Source organism: Colletes gigas, unplaced genomic scaffold (assembly GCF_013123115.1).
Source record: "Colletes gigas isolate AHSC1104 unplaced genomic scaffold, ASM1312311v1 Colletes_gigas_Sc00011, whole genome shotgun sequence".
Lineage (NCBI taxonomy): Eukaryota > Metazoa > Arthropoda > Insecta > Hymenoptera > Colletidae > Colletes > Colletes gigas.
The window spans coordinates 6,942,364-6,958,274 of NW_025106640.1; positions in this window are offsets into that span (position 1 = coordinate 6,942,364).

Genomic DNA, 15,911 nt, shown 5'->3' on the forward strand with positions numbered 1-15,911 from the left:
ATCTATTATACTTTGCTCGCTATAAATAGCTGCATACGTATCGTATAAATAATCGTCGCCATTTTGTTCGCAAACTCGTAAAGTAAGTCGATGTAAAGTTAAAAATTGATAGAGTTTGAAAATTTTTAGATGTTGCGGAAGGATTCGATCCAAAAGAAGGATGCTGGGACGATCTCATCCCCCCCTGAGAAACAGAGGACTCCTTCGAGAGGGAATATCCCATTCAAAGGCGGTGACGGGAAAAGGGAAAAGTGTGTTCAGAAACGGGGACACCTCGCGAGAAAGTGGAACTCGTCTCGAAGCAATATCGTTGGGTGCGGAGGTTGCGAGGGGGGTGGGGGTGGTATCCGTGTATTTTGTCGCGAAAGTCGAGGCGCGTCGCGAGTATTTGGCCGTTTGTCGGCCGGCGTAAATACGCGACAATGCCGTCCTTTGTGAGGCTCGTCTATCAGCGATGTTTGCCAAATAAAAGCCTATATGGGGGGGCTCTTTGTCTCTGTCCGCCTCGCGGCGCGCGGACGATCCGTGCCCCCCCCCCTCCCAGACCACCCTCCACCCCCAATGATACGCCTAGTTGCCTATGAAACTCTGGTATGCCCCTTCGGTGCTCGTACAAAGGGGCATCAAGTTGGCGGTAATGGTGATGCAAAGTATTTCAGGGTGGAACACGTGCGGACGCCGAGGGGTGCCCGATGCCCTCGGACGCGGTAAATCGGGGCCGACAGCGAGCATACGTTCCTAGGGGTGGGGGAGGACTGTTTGCGGGCTGAATTTGCTGGAAACTATTAGCCGTCTTCGGGAAATCGGTGGAACTGGATGGATTGCCTTTTCCATCTTTCTTTCCTGGGCTGCAAACAACCGAGGGGCCCAGAAAACAATTTATGCGAATCTAATTCTTTGAAGGGGGGTGGGAGAAGAGAAACCTGACCTTGGATTACTCGCAAAACTCAAATTCTCTGAATTGCTTCTTCGATAAATCCAAAAAACAACTGACTGTGCCAAGATTGTTAGCAGAGTTGTTAGATCGGAGAGTGTAATTGAAACTTGTATCACCCAACGAGATTAGACCCACTGTGTTAATTAGATACGCCCGTCGGAAGATTTTAGGCCGCGTTAGGTATCGAGGGTTGACGAATAATAAATTTGCCTATTTATAGGATAGGAAGAAGATCCGCAGCGCGTATTAGGATGCAGAGACACCCCCTCTGTGCGTGACCAAAGGGTGTTTAGAGGCCCGCGAGCAGGGGGACGCATCTTTCTCCCTTCCTAGTCGCGAAACAACGCCTGGAACCGTATCGGCATAATTACACGGACGGTGTTAGTGTCACACATCCCGAACAATGCAACGAACGGGACCGTCGGGATGGGGTAGATGCACCTGCAAGGAACCATATTTCACCCGGCGTTCGGGCGACTTTTGTGCCTTTATGCGCCGTGAAATCGCGAGGGTCACCGGGGTTTCCCTAATTTCTATTATGCACCGGATAAGACCGTGTTGGATATCGACCACTCGAATTGCAGGGGATGCTCGATTTTTTTCATCGTGCCCCTTCCTCCCCCTCGCTGGAGACACTGCTCGATTTTTTTGAAAAATAAAGGCGGTGGAAAAATTGACGTTTTCCAGGTAATGGAAAGCACCCTTAAAATTTATTTTAAATAATTAAGTATGTCGTAATGTAAGCGTTAAGAGTTAATTGTTGTCCGTTTATCGACATTTTAAAAAATAAGTCTGATTCTCCGTTATTAAATATTGCTTTCCCCCATTTATTTGGCAACTTGTCTCCGTGGTCCACCTCCCCCCGGGAGAACTTTTTACAAGTTTTCCGCACGTGGTTCTCCGCGCACCCTTTGGTCACGCACAAAGGGGTGTCTCTGCATCATAATACGCGCCTTCTTGAATTCAGTTGCGGCGCAGAGATTCACGGAAGGGTGGTCCGCATTTAAAATTACCGTCATTGATTATAAATTATTCGAGCTGCACAACTCGATTAGGGGTACCTTGCAGCAGAGGGTTTCGCGTTTTTTCATAGCAAAACGGTGTTGTTATCGCTATCGAGAGGCTCGGAATAAAATTGTTTATAAAGAGTCTAGTTTGAAGGTTTCCAAGGGGTCGTCATTATCAATCGGATGGTCCAATTGTCGAAGGCGAGCTATATCAATGGCGCGTGTCCTCGGGTCTTGTTTCGCCCTTCTCACGGTCTTAACGGCATTCCTGACGTCGGCCCTAGATAAAATGTAATAACGCGTCCTCTTCAGCCTGGCGCGCACGAATCCATCTTTCGTTAACGAGGGTGGAGGCTCACGATTGCGTTCCAGGAATGCGTGATGACTACTTTGTCAGGAATGCGCCCGTGGCGCCCATACGCGAAACGAGAGCGTCGGGACGCCCCGTTGGGACCTCCCAGCCTCGCTATCAACCGTCTTCCAGTCAAGGATTCTAATCTCACACTTCCCAAAAATCAATTTTTTCCCCCCTCAGTGTTCTACAATCTTAAATCTACTCTCTTGAAACGTTTATACTTCCCCCAAAGGTGTCTTGCATTTGGATGTAAATTACACTATTCTTAATATCCTATTAATGAAGAATACACTAAGAATACAATCATAGAGTATCAAATTCATATTGCTTCGATTCGAGTGAATACTTAGTATTGTGCAATATCCGCCATAGTTAATTCCGTTTTAATTCAAACGCAAGACACGGGACACACAGATTAAAAATTGTATTAACGTCGGATTAAAAATTGTTCGAAGGGTTTCTGCACGGTGTGCGAGGCAGCAGACGTTCGTGACTTTCGGGGTAAACCACCCCCGCCCCGGTCTTCCGATCCCGCTGCTCTTCGTCGCTCGATAAAGGACACGCCGTGGAAACGAGTTCGAGAGAGCAACAGCGACGATTTCGATTCACTCCGATACCTTTCTTTCGTTTCGAGGCCTTGTGTTTCCCCGGGGAATTCTTTGAGGAGCGAGGCTCCGGGTAACGTTACTGATGCAGAAATTCGAGCGCGCTTAAAATCCTTTCCGGTGGTCCTCGCGGGGGGGATTTCAGACGATAGTCGCGCTGGCTGCAATAAAGACAGAGAAATCCGTGTAAAACTCTTTCCCGGATGAAAACAGTTCCAACCGTGTACGCGACGAGAAAAAGATTCTGAAACGAGTGGATTTTTTGCAAAAAAAGATATGTCCATTATCTGCGTTCGTCAGTTAATACTTTTAGTAACGTTTTTTGTACACAATACGAATATTGCTCGTCAAATAGCGTCCGAATTGATGCACTGCATGCACTCGTTTCGAAATTATGATCGTTCGAAGCTAACGATTTCCAATTTTTCGCTGCGTGCGCATTCCAATTTTATTTATTCTTTGTCGTAACGTTTTCATTACATTTCCTGTAAATAACTGCGCTCTATACCAATTAAAACTTCGAATACCAGACGCACGCAACATTTGACAATTTTCGATCACGCTCTTTCACGAGTTTCAAAATCAAAGAATCCACTGAATAATTTGCCAAAAAAAAAAAAAAACTAGTATTTAATTATTCATGTTCCTTATGAATATATATTCTCATCTCTTTGGTAGTCAAATCGTACTCGGCGCGAAATCTTTTCCGGCTTTCCTCCGTTCTTTTCTCCGGAGATTTTAAGCGTCGCTCCTTTCCCTGAAATCTCCATCTTGCACCTGCAATATTTCGTTGCCCATAACTTATTCATTGCAAGCTGCAAATTATATGATTTAAATATTTTCCTCGAAAACGGTCAATAGTTCAGTGAAATTACATATAAACAAATACTAAAACCGAAAAACGGATTATGACAATTGATAAAATGTCCTGCACTCGCAAAGGACACAATTCCTCGCAAGATACATCCCACAAGTGGCCTCGAGTTTCTAAAATATTCCGTCCCGAACTGAAATACATCACGCAAGTGCTTTGCATTCGCAAAGTACACATCTTCATCGAGTACCGTGCACCAACAGAGCGCACTATAATACTCTCGTCGTCGGTTTCGCGTTTCCCGCATCGCCGAGTACCATTATACGTTCGCCGCCGCCACCCCCCTGGCGTTTCCGTAGTCACGAACAAAGCTTGCAGCAATAAAAAAAAAAAAAAAAGAAAAAAGAGAAAGAAGGTAAACAAAAACCGAGGGACATCCAGTCGACGTTTCGACGGCGACTGGACTTACGATATAGCCACTCGGCAAACAACGAATACCCCCCCTCCCCCCGTCCGTCCTCTCCAGCCACCCCTAACCAGCCCTTCCGCGGCGTTTCTCCGTCGTTGTTTCATCCCTCCGCCCCACCTTCGGCCCCACGCCCACCAGCCCTTTATTTCCCCGCGAGGAGATTTTGATTCGCGCGCGATTGGAATTCACCCGCTCCCCCTGGCCCCGACCCGACTTCCGGGGGGAGCGGGCGGCCGAAAAATAGATCTCTCGGTGCGCGGCCGGGCGAAGGTGAGCGTTAGATCGCGATTAACAGCGAATTCGTAACTTCAAAGAACGATTTTCCGCGCGCTTGAACAGGCTCGGCCGCACGCGCCGCCACGTGGCCCTCGTGCGACCTTACACGATTGCCAAAAACGCTCGCAGGAACAACTTGTCGGCGTCACGGGATACCCCGGATGATCACCGATCCCTCACTGAGTCTCTCGAATCGCTGATCTCCGATCCCACCCAATCGTTCGCGATCATCTTCGTCAGGTTCAAAGGGAATGGGGGACACTGATTTTTAGATTATTATTAATATTCATCGTTTTGTTTTAGGAGAAGTCGCTGTGCAAATGGGATCTTCGAGTCAAACGATGGATACATGGCGAGCTTTACTAGCGGAGGAAACGAGAAAGATCGGAGAAAGGAAGCAGAGTCCTGGTAGTCCCGGATGATCCTCGATCCCTCGCCTAGTCTCTCGAATCGCTCATCTCCGATCCCACCCAATCGTTCGCGATCATCTTCCTCGAGCGTCAGGTCCAAAGGAAATGGGGGCTCTGATTTTTAGATTATTATTAATATTCTTCGTTTTGTTTTAGGAGAAGTCGCTGTGCAAATGGGATCTTAGAGTCAAATGATGGATACGTGACGAGCTTTGCTAGCGGAGGAAGCGAAAAAAATCGAAGAAAGAAAGGAGAGCATTTGAATGGGGGACTCTGATTTTTAAATTATTATTAATATTCTCCATTTTGTTTTAGGAGAAGTCGCTGTGCAAGTGAGATCTTGGAGTCAAACGATGGACATGTCGCGAGCTTTGCTAGCGGAAGAAGCGAGAAAAATCGGAGAAAAAAAAGAGAGCGTTTCATCCTGGGCCTGATAGTGGACCCATCGCTAAAACAATCCTAACAGGCCCTGCCTCGGACAACGCGACATCGGGTAGTTTGTCGAGGAGCGAAGAACGGTTTCCCAGGTCCGACCCTTGTTTTCCAAACGCGCGGCGCGAGCAATTTCAGGAAACCCCGGGTCACTTTGCAAATAGTTGCTCTCGTTTGCAAAGGCCACGAAGATTTCATAGCGATCGTTCTTCCTATTCAGCGAGCAGGGGTCCATGAATGTATCGTATTGACAGAGGTCACGTGTCGCCGGCGCATCACGTGCGCTCCTACGCCCATGGGAAACTGAGATGCAGATCCGGGTGAGATCGGTCCGGCAAAAGTCAAACTCGCCGGGGGCGGTTGCAAACAGTTTCCAATCCCTGTCGATTGATATTTGCGACGGGCACTTAAAACGATCGACGTCCGTTCCTCCCACGATCCATTCGAAACTCATCTAAACACCAAGCTTGTTTCTTTCGTTATTACACTATATCTGCAGGAAATTTCGATGGGTTTTAGTTTTGGAAAATAGGGAGAAATAAATAAAAATTATTAGCAGAAACATAGCAAAGGTGTCCAATATAATTGCTAAGGGAATTGGCAGCTCCGCTGATCGAAAACCGTTTGTTCTTTCAGGGGGAAAAAAGGGATATCGTGGAAAGAATAACGTGTTCGACGAATCGAGTCGTTATTGTAGTCCCGGTCGAATAAAATCGAGCGTGCACGGCCATCGGCATTTTCAAAGGCAACGTTCGAACACCCCCAGCAACGAATAAATATTGTTCTTTGGCAAAATCACACGGGCACACGACCGATTCATATCCGGGATGACGGGTACCAGCACAAATAGTCGACGGTATGCTTTTGTTTCAATTGTTTTTCGTTATATCGATGTAACGTTTCTTCGGCCACGCACGGTAAACCGGCAACTAAACGCCGCCGATGAAAAATTGATTTCCGGGCATATTCGCCTCGCCGTCCAGGGAACGATTCTCCATTGCAATTTACAATTCCGCCATTTGCGCGCTGAACAAAGTACTGCAAATTGTTTCCCCCGAATCCCATTGTCTTTATTTTTTTTTAAATTCTCTGTAAACGATTGCAGGGAGGAAAATTCTTTTATTCGATTATTATGGATTTGGATGGGTCTTTTCAAACTAAGTATTCATTCTTTTTATAGTAGAAACGCACGTTTTTAAGCGGATTCGAAAGACACATATGTTGGGAGTCCATAGTCTTCTGTATTTGCCACCAGAGGGACCGTTCCTCTCGCAAGCGCTCGACCGATCTTCTGTTTATACATATACAGGATTGTTTTACATATAATAATACTCTAAGATTATACAATTCTCATTCTATTAATTGTTTTAGATCGCGAGGACACCGGTAACTTTCCAAGGCCTGATTTCTCGAGATTCTTTTCGATCGCAAGAAAGCGGGCACCGAGCAATATGCGAGGGTCTCGGTGAGGAAAAGTCGCCTGGAAAGTGTGTCTAACGGGACTCTCCAAAGGAGCCAATTCGAGGGAAGCTATAGGTCGGGTCCGATCCTCATGTGTGAAAATCAAATATCGACGGCGCCCTTCGGCAAGGAACTTTATTCATAAATCGCAAGCGGCGAACGGCGCCGGTGTTTGCCGTGCCCAGATATTAACTGTATCTATGCAGTGCCCAGTGGGCTCCGGGATATTATGACCGTTCTCGGGGCATAATTAGTAATCCCTGGCACGTGACGGGCACGTGACTGCGGCTCGCACGGCGTACACCTTCGACCAGAAGGGCGGTTTCGCTGGTAGCTGGACCGAGGAGGGAGGGGGGGGGGTGATGGTCGAATAGGAGACTCCTGGGTCGCGTGCGTGTTCGAATAGAGACCGGTTCATAAATATATCGACGGTTCCATTCAATTAAGCCTGTCGTCGGTGGAAAAATTTCCCCTCACGTGTCTCAGGAATCTCTTGGACATTTTAAACGCGTTGTTTCGATACGAAAGAAAGAAAGAGAATTTCACAGTACGCGCTATATGAGTAGCTTAAATTGGCCCGTATTTTTATTAATTTCAATATACATCTGCTCTTCTTTGATTCGATAGTTCCACACATAGAACTATTTCACAAGTCACTCTGTTTAGTCTAAGTTTGTTAACATCTTTTACATGTATACCAAAGGATTAAGAAGTATACAGAATTTATCTGATCAAGAAGTATTTAAAATTATTAAAGATACAGTTGTTCGGGTGAAACCCACCCCTTTCACTTCTTCGCAGCTACCACGATTTAGATTATTTTATTATGTGAATCTATTTGGTATAACAGTTTACAAAAACTCTGTATTCGAAATTTACCATCGAGAGGGACGAGCATCCATCGAGTTTGACGGAAAACGGAAACCACCCTCCGCGAACGATCTGTCATAAAAAGAAAAAAGTTCACGCGTTTTCCCGAGGACTCGACGATAAATTGGCCAGACCCCGTAGGATCAACAGGCTTCGGGAAAAGGAACTCCGACAAATTGCAAACGATTCCGCGTCGCGTTGTTTGTCCCTGGACCGCGGCCGAGTACGTGGCACCCGGGACGCGAGAAATTTTTACGAGCGGTTACCCGCGCGAAACGTTCCGTCAGGAATATTCCCACCGTGGAGGGTGGCCGGGAACGGTCATTAATTATTTATGTGCGGCAAGACGTAACGATCGCGACGCGTGTCGGGGCTTTTAGAGGCTCGGGCGATGGTCGCCACCTTTGCACCTTCTGATCACCGTCGAGGAACGTTGTCGACGACTTTATTACCGTTTTGGGCCATTTCCACGCCCGCTCTAACGGCCCACCGTCCCTCGCCGATCGATCTTCGCGGACCATACTCGGTTTCTAGATTTTTTTTTCCACGAAATACTCGGAAAAATTGAGTCAGTTTCAAAGTCATGAGCAAAGGGTTCCACGTTTATATTAATCTTTGCGCGAACGACTATTTGCCAATTGTTTAAAATAAATGCCAAATGGCCTTTTAGAATGGTCCTCCCTTTGAGGATAGCGATAACAAAGTTACGAGATTTTTCGAATATTGTACGCGATCGCGTTTCATGGGGTACGATTTAATTAACAGCGGCCACGGTTTTGATATCTCGGATTTACGGGCACCGTGGACGATAACGATGTATGGACAGCTTTCCGTTCTCAGGAGATGAAAAACCCTGACGATTAGTCGTTATCGGTTTCAAAACATTAACATATGCTCGCGTAGCCTCGGGATTAACGAATCGTTTCGAAGTCTGTCAAAGAGTCCAGTATATTATTGTTAACAAACTAGAAAAATTAAAAGAAGAAATACAGAGACAAAAAAACTCTTGTAACAAAGTTAAAAAACTTTGTAATTGATTTTCTCTGTTTTTCTTTCTCAATTTAATTAATGCAAAAATATCTGACTATTTAGTTCATGGAACTGGGTCTGTTGCTTTACTGTGAAGATTTGCGACGAATCAGGCTCGCGAAAAAAGTATGAGGGAAGGTTGTGGGAGGGTTGAAAATGGCGCCGGGAGAAAACAGGCCGAGTCTCCGCGTATCGAGCGGCTCTAGCCTGGTACAAGGGATCAACATGAGCTTAACGGCAGGCGCCAATATACCTAGCCACCCCCTCGCGCATACCGACCAAGCCGTCAAGCTGTGGTATTAAACGGGGCATGCGTGAGGTCCACGGTGGTTGGTCACGTGTACGTTTCCAACAGCCCTCGTCCCCCGCCGCCCCCGCGTAGGGGTTGTGCGTACATTCTTACGATTTCTAAGGAAGTGTTGCCTTCGTGCAACGACGCCGAGACAATTAAATTAAATACGAGACCGGGGGAACCGAAGAGTCGACGGTGTCCTCGCGAAGGGCGCAATTTTTTATTCTCAAATTCCCCACTTTCTGTATAACCCCCTACTTTCGAATTATTTTGTAACCACATATGATATATATATTTATACAATCCTATGACAGCTTCGAACCAAGCAAATTTCCTGTATTTTTTCAATTTTTCTTGGTACTTATTTTCATAAGTTTGTCAAAATTTGTGAACTCTATCGAAATTTATTTCGAGGTGGCTAATACATCGAACGGTCCCATCCGCGACATTTTGTTTCCAGAAACGAGGAACGCCGCGAGAACTTCGTCCCGATCGAGTCATGAATATTCCGAGGCGGATTCGCAGTAATATTGAAATCGGGAGGGGGGATGATAAAAAAATTCCTCCGGCGAGCGCGTCGTCGATCTATTTGCGATCCTTTCAAGAAAATGAATCAATCCGAAGAAGGATATTTCAAACAATCCGTACCCCGGTCTCGTTCCTCGATTAATTCCACCATTTTACCGAAAAGCTCGATTTTTTTCGCCGTCTCGCTGGAATGCCAATTATTCGGGGCGTTCTTTCGCAATTAATATTTCGTGTTTAATGGCTCGAATTCCTGGCCCTCTGTAATGTGAAATTTTCAATGTGCTACGAAAATTGCTGTTAATGGGTCATCGAACAAAATATATACAAATTGCGAGACAAATAATAAAAAAAGAAAACTGTTACTCGCCATTTTTTGATTCTCGTCTCGGAACTGTGATACTTTGGCGCACAGAGTTTATCGATTTGATTTTTATTTTATCGTTTTTCAGCGCATCTTGCGGTTACGAGAATGGAAAAATATCGCGACGCGAGTACGTCAGCGATGGCAGAAACGTTTCCGCGGTGAGTTCCCTTTCAATCCTTGGGCTCTAGCCTGTGCTGTAGCATTGTATAAAGCGCAAGCCTCGTCCTGTAGTAGGAGTCTCCCTGCTCCTCCTCACCGCACTATTGACGGGAGTTTTAATAAAAGTACCCCCACCAGGAAGGCTAAACGTCGCAGTGGAAGGACCCGGTGAACGCCGAGCCAAGAAGATATTGGGTAAAGCAAAGATCGTAAGGACACTTACAGACATCGGGCCCTGACGAAATTTCGGAGATTGAGACCGTCGCCGCCCACCGAAGTAATCGTAATTCTCACCGTAAAACTAACGCCTGCAAAAATGCACCGATTTTTATGCAAAAATGCCCTTATTTTTTTCTTATTACGCTCGACCCTCTTATAACGCAATATTCCGCGACATTTAATTCAAAGATTTTAGTCTATTGGAACAACATGGATGCCATTTTTTATTCGTTTCGCGAATCAAATTTGCGTTACCAGTATACCGCCATTGTAACGCAAAGCTATGTAATCCTAATACTATATTAATGTATACTTTTGCAGTGTATTTACCTCGACCTGCGTCAGCCATGTTGGAACCGGATTAATAAGTTCAGGGAATCGTCGTGGGATAAAAAATAACAAGAAAGCCACTGAAATCGTAACACTCCATTATCATTCGAGACTCTGAAGATTTTCGAAGACTCGAATTGTAGGTTTTCTGCACAGTGGAATAGTTTGAAAATGTTCGAGCAAGTATCGAACGATCCTTCGAGATCGATACATCCGGCGTCGGGGCTAAAGTGGCCCCGTACCGTTCGATCACGAGCGAGCGGGCATTGCTCAACGATCTGCGAACGCAAATAGAAGTAACAGAGGGATTAAAACAGTTTGTGGTCAAACACAGAAGGTCCCGCGCGTTGAATGGTAGAAACGGTGGATCTCTCGCGCCACGAGCATTGTACGAGGATCGACGGGAACAGGACTAGTCTTTCTATGGGATCGTCGATGCGTCATAATGGCCTGGGAGTGTATTCAAAGGGTGATTTGCCACCTTATATTCCGCGGCATCGAACCGTGATCCAGAGATTCACGGATCGGAGGCGTGTTGCGTCGATTAATTCCCTGCTAGAAGATCCTCGAGGACAATCTGCTCGCGCTGACGTCGATCGATCGTTCGAATCATTGTTGGGCAAAATTCTCGTCGAGAAACATCATTTTTACGGTGAACGAAGTTTCTGTAAGAAACCGTTTCATTTTTATTGTAAACGAAATTTGCACAGGGACGAGCTATTATACTATCAAATTGAAATTGTATTTTTGTTTAATTTCACCGCTTGATATTTGATATTTAATCGTATTTTGACAAACGCGCCACTTATGCGTTTCCATCAAACGCAATACTGTGCATACGAATCCACCGCGAGCCCGTTTCCACCGAACAGAAAGACACACTTAATCGGGAATGGCACGACCAGCTCGTAATCGTTGCGACAAAGGATGAATTTCCGCGGAGCGACGGAACCTGTTCGAGGCGAAAAACAAACCGAAACACCTGTGATTAGTTTGCAGACACCGGCGGAACGGCACGCTTAATCGATAGTTAAGTAAACACCGAGGACTCCGATCCGTAATAGCGTGTCAAATCTACGAGGGTAATCGGCGTAGCCTGTCAGCTGTGTCCACAACGACACTTTCCAGCTTCGACTTTTAAAGACCCCCGAAGCGTTCGATTCGCTCGCCCGGATCGCGATCCTCGATCAACTGTAGCGTCTCTGACTTTTGGAGTCAAAAAGGACCCAAGACACCATGGATTCTAAGACCACCAAAAGTCGACGTACAATTTTCTCCGCCATTTTATTTCACTTTGGACCAGCGTACTTTCGGCTTACCAAAGATTCGTTTCGAACTTTCGACTAATTTTGTATCGTTTTCTCCCGTCGTCTTAGAGGCAAATAATTAAAATCTGTTAAATAATATGAAACATTTTTGTTTCCTTGTCGAGGTCCAAAGTTGGTTAATTCCTATCATACTTCTTTCCCCCGAAAAATATAAACAGGAGAAAATTATCAGTCTTCCTACGGTGTTAATATTAGGCTTCTTTAAAAAAATTAGGAATTAATTCGTGATTAGAGGGGAAAAAATCGGTCGTTCAATAATCTGTGTTCGTTGGAGGGTTGAGAGCCCCGGGGAAATATTTTCAGGGCGCATGTCAGTCGCTCGGGGGTGGAATATCAAGCGTCGCGAGGGCGGAGCCGACGACTACCCGCATGGCTTCGTCCTCCGTCGTTCCTCGAACAATAACCTTTAACCTTATCTTACTTAGGCGTTAACTTCGGTCCGAACTTCCAGATACAGGTAAAGTTCATTCGACTTTAATGTCCCGCGCGGATTAACAAACCAACCCCGTGGTATTTATTCGTCGGTACGGTCGCGGAAATATGGGACACCCTCGGGATTCCACCGACCGAGAACTACGTTCCGCCCCCTCCGGAACCCGGTGCTCCAAGTTTCGTAAAGGTCAACAGTGTTGCAATCAGCCCGCGTATTGTCCACTGGGCGAACTGGCGCGGAAACACAGGTGGACGATCCGAAACGGCTCGATATTAAGATAAAATAGTGCACTATACGGGGGCGTGGAAACCATAGAATTCTCCAAATAAGAGACGTAGAACCTTCGATCATCCTAACCGCCATATTTATTATTCGATCGTCGATGTTACGTTACGTTTGTATTTAAATTATTAACATTTACTGTCGAAATTTTGGTTTCGAACAACGGGGTAGTTTCCTAAATTTTTGGGCGAAAAAAAAAATTTCAAATCGTTCTAAAAAAATTATTGTTGCTTCCGGGGGTCGATTACAATCATTTTTGGTGAATATACATACCCTCGAATTCCTAACTGGTTTCCAGAAAAAAATTCAGTAAGTACCTAAATTTTTCGGCCGAAAAGAAAAATTTCAAATCGTTCTAAAAAAATTATTGTTGCTTCCGGGAGTCGATTACAATCACTTTTGGTGAATATACATACCCTCGAATTCCTAACTGGTTTCCAGAAAAAAATTCAGTAAGTACCTAAATTTTTCGGCCGAAAAAAAAAATTTCAGATCGTTCCGGAAAAATTATTTTCAGTTAGAGGGGCCAATTACAATCATTTTTGGTGAATAGATATACCCCCGAATTCCTAACTGGTTTCCAGAAAAAAATTCAGTAAGTACCTAAATTTTTCGGCCGAAAAAAAAAATTTCAAATCGTTCTGGAAAAATTATTTTCAGTTATAGGGGCCAATTACAATCATTTTTGGTGAATAGATATACCCCCGAATTCCTAACTGGTTTCGAGAAAAAAATTCAGTAATTACCTAAATTTTTCGGCCGAAAAAAAAAATTTCAAATCGTTCCGGAAAAATTATTTTCAGTTAGAGGGGCCAATTACAATTACTTTTGGTGAATAGACATACCCTCGAATTCCTAACTGTTTTCGAGAAAAAAATTCAGTAAGTACCTAAATTTTTCGGCCGAAAAAAAAAATTTCAAATCGTTCTGGAAAAATTATTTTCAGTTAGAGGGGCCAATTACAATTATTTTTAGTGAATAGATATACCCCCGAATTCCTAACTGGTTTCGAGAAAAAAATTCAGTAATTACCTAAATTTTTCGGCCGAAAAAAAAAATTTCAAATCGTTCCGGAAAAATTATTTTCAGTTAGAGGGGCCAATTACAATTATTTTTAGTGAATACACTTATCCTCGAAATCCTACGCAGTTTCGAGAAAAAAATTCTTTACCGAAAATATAACGGGCGGCTGGAAATGTTTCTATAATTTCATTTTCTGTCTCACTTTTTGCGTTAATTTTTGTAACCTGTTAATAATGTTGCGAGTGTTAGTGAATTGAAAGTCTCTGTTAGTAGATTTCGGACTCTGAAATTTTAAAGTTCATATGAACATGCGATGGAACTTCCTCCATTTATATGAATCCGACGGGGGATAAAGGAGTCTTGTTGATCCATCTTCCTAAGTACTCCTATTATCTGAACTGTTACTAGTCTCCAGACCAGATGATTTTTCTAATTTAGTTCTTTTTTTTTAGCTTCCATGATGCTTGGTTCTCTCAAACGGAAAGATCCAAAAACAAGGGAGGAACAGGACTAAATTTTTCAAGTTTCCAAACACCGGTCGAACAGGATTACCCGGGTTTCGACGTCGAGCCAGGGCTACCGGTAAACCGATCACAGTCCGCGTAATGTGATTTAAACGTCACCCTAACGAGATCAGTTCGCCCCCGTGCGTCGTTGCAAGGGTGCAAACGATTAATCCGTGACTTTTCGTTCCCGATCGAAGCCGCCCGGGAGATCCTTGGCTGCGACAGAAACGAGACGAGGGTCCCAGCTGTCGACGGGGCAGCGGCTGCACGTACAATATCGCCGTGGCTTTTGGGGGATCCAAGATGACGGTCCTTTCGTCGCTCCACGGGGAGGGTAACCTACTGGCGTCAGCTTGCGAGGGAAGAAACAAACGGCTGACCCCGCCGCGCCGGACCAGAACTAGAAAAACTGTCCCTTGGCCCGGATTATTGGTGTATCAGCGATACGTTGAATTATTGGAGGAACCGTATCGAGCATTACTGACACCGGAGCGCTCAGTTTTGCAAATTACAACAGCGCGATTCACTTGCCTCTGCGACGCTCCCCCCTTGGCAGATCGAATAGGGTCTCGTTAGTAGGCCAAACGGCGAATAACGCGTGGACGCGTAATATTGTCGATCGGAGGGCACAGTGGAGAGAGGAAGCTGCTCGAGGAATGCAACAGAATTCTCGATAAGAGTGAGAAGCAGACAGAGAGAGAGCGAGATACAATTGAAGCGAGGATAACTAGGTTACCGAGACGCCGGGTGCACTTTGATCTATACTGCAAGGATCTAGGCAACAATTGTTCTCGCTGACCCTTTGATAGATAGACGTACGAACGCAGAGGGTTGAGCTTTGCTGGTGCAAGAGGTGAGAAAGATCATAAGTCCCAAGGGGCCTGCTTCTGGACCCATCGCTAAAACAGACCCCCCTTGGGCATTGGATAATCGAGCACTTGCGAGAAAGTTAAGAGCGTAGCCCTCTGATGGCGAGTACAGGAGGTAACAGGATATCGAATGATAATAGAATCTCCACACATCGAGTTGGATCACATTCTTTTTATTTTCATTTACGAATCTTACGCCTAGATTTACATAAAATATAATTAATCGATACAACTGCGCATAGTATATCTCGCAATGCCAAGAAAAATATATCGCACGCATGCTACATCTTTGACGGTTCGACGGGGACTGCAGAGCCTACGGAACAATGATTCGTAACACGTTTTTAGGGGCGACTGGTAGGGGGAAAATGCGTCTCCGCGCGATAAGCTCTCTTCCTCCGATAAAGGGCAAGGTCACGTTCGTTGATCGCTTCGCAACCAACAAAGGAGATCGTTAACACTCGATTTGCAGAACTCGACGGACTTTAAGGTTCCATACTCGAAGTTACAGAACTCGTTAATATTATTTTATTTTATACGAGTATATATTCTAGTTAAAACAAACACTACCGTCCGTTGCGAAACGTCGAAACGATTCCCTTTCTTCTACGAGCTTCATGAAAGACAATTTCGAGCGTTCGCGATCTCGCTCGAATTATAGATCGTCGCACGTATTCTCTTATATTAAATTAAAAATATATATATTCTCCGTGCCGAAACTAAATTCGTGGACAATTCTCGCGACGATACGAAAGTCTTTCGTTTGTAACAAATGTATATATATATATATGTGTGTACGATACCGAAGAGCCAGATAGAATGCACTTGGACAGAGTTCGAAACGAACAGGAAACTTTTATTTTTATTTTCGATCCTGTACTTGTACTTTTCCCTTAAAATACTACTCGTAATG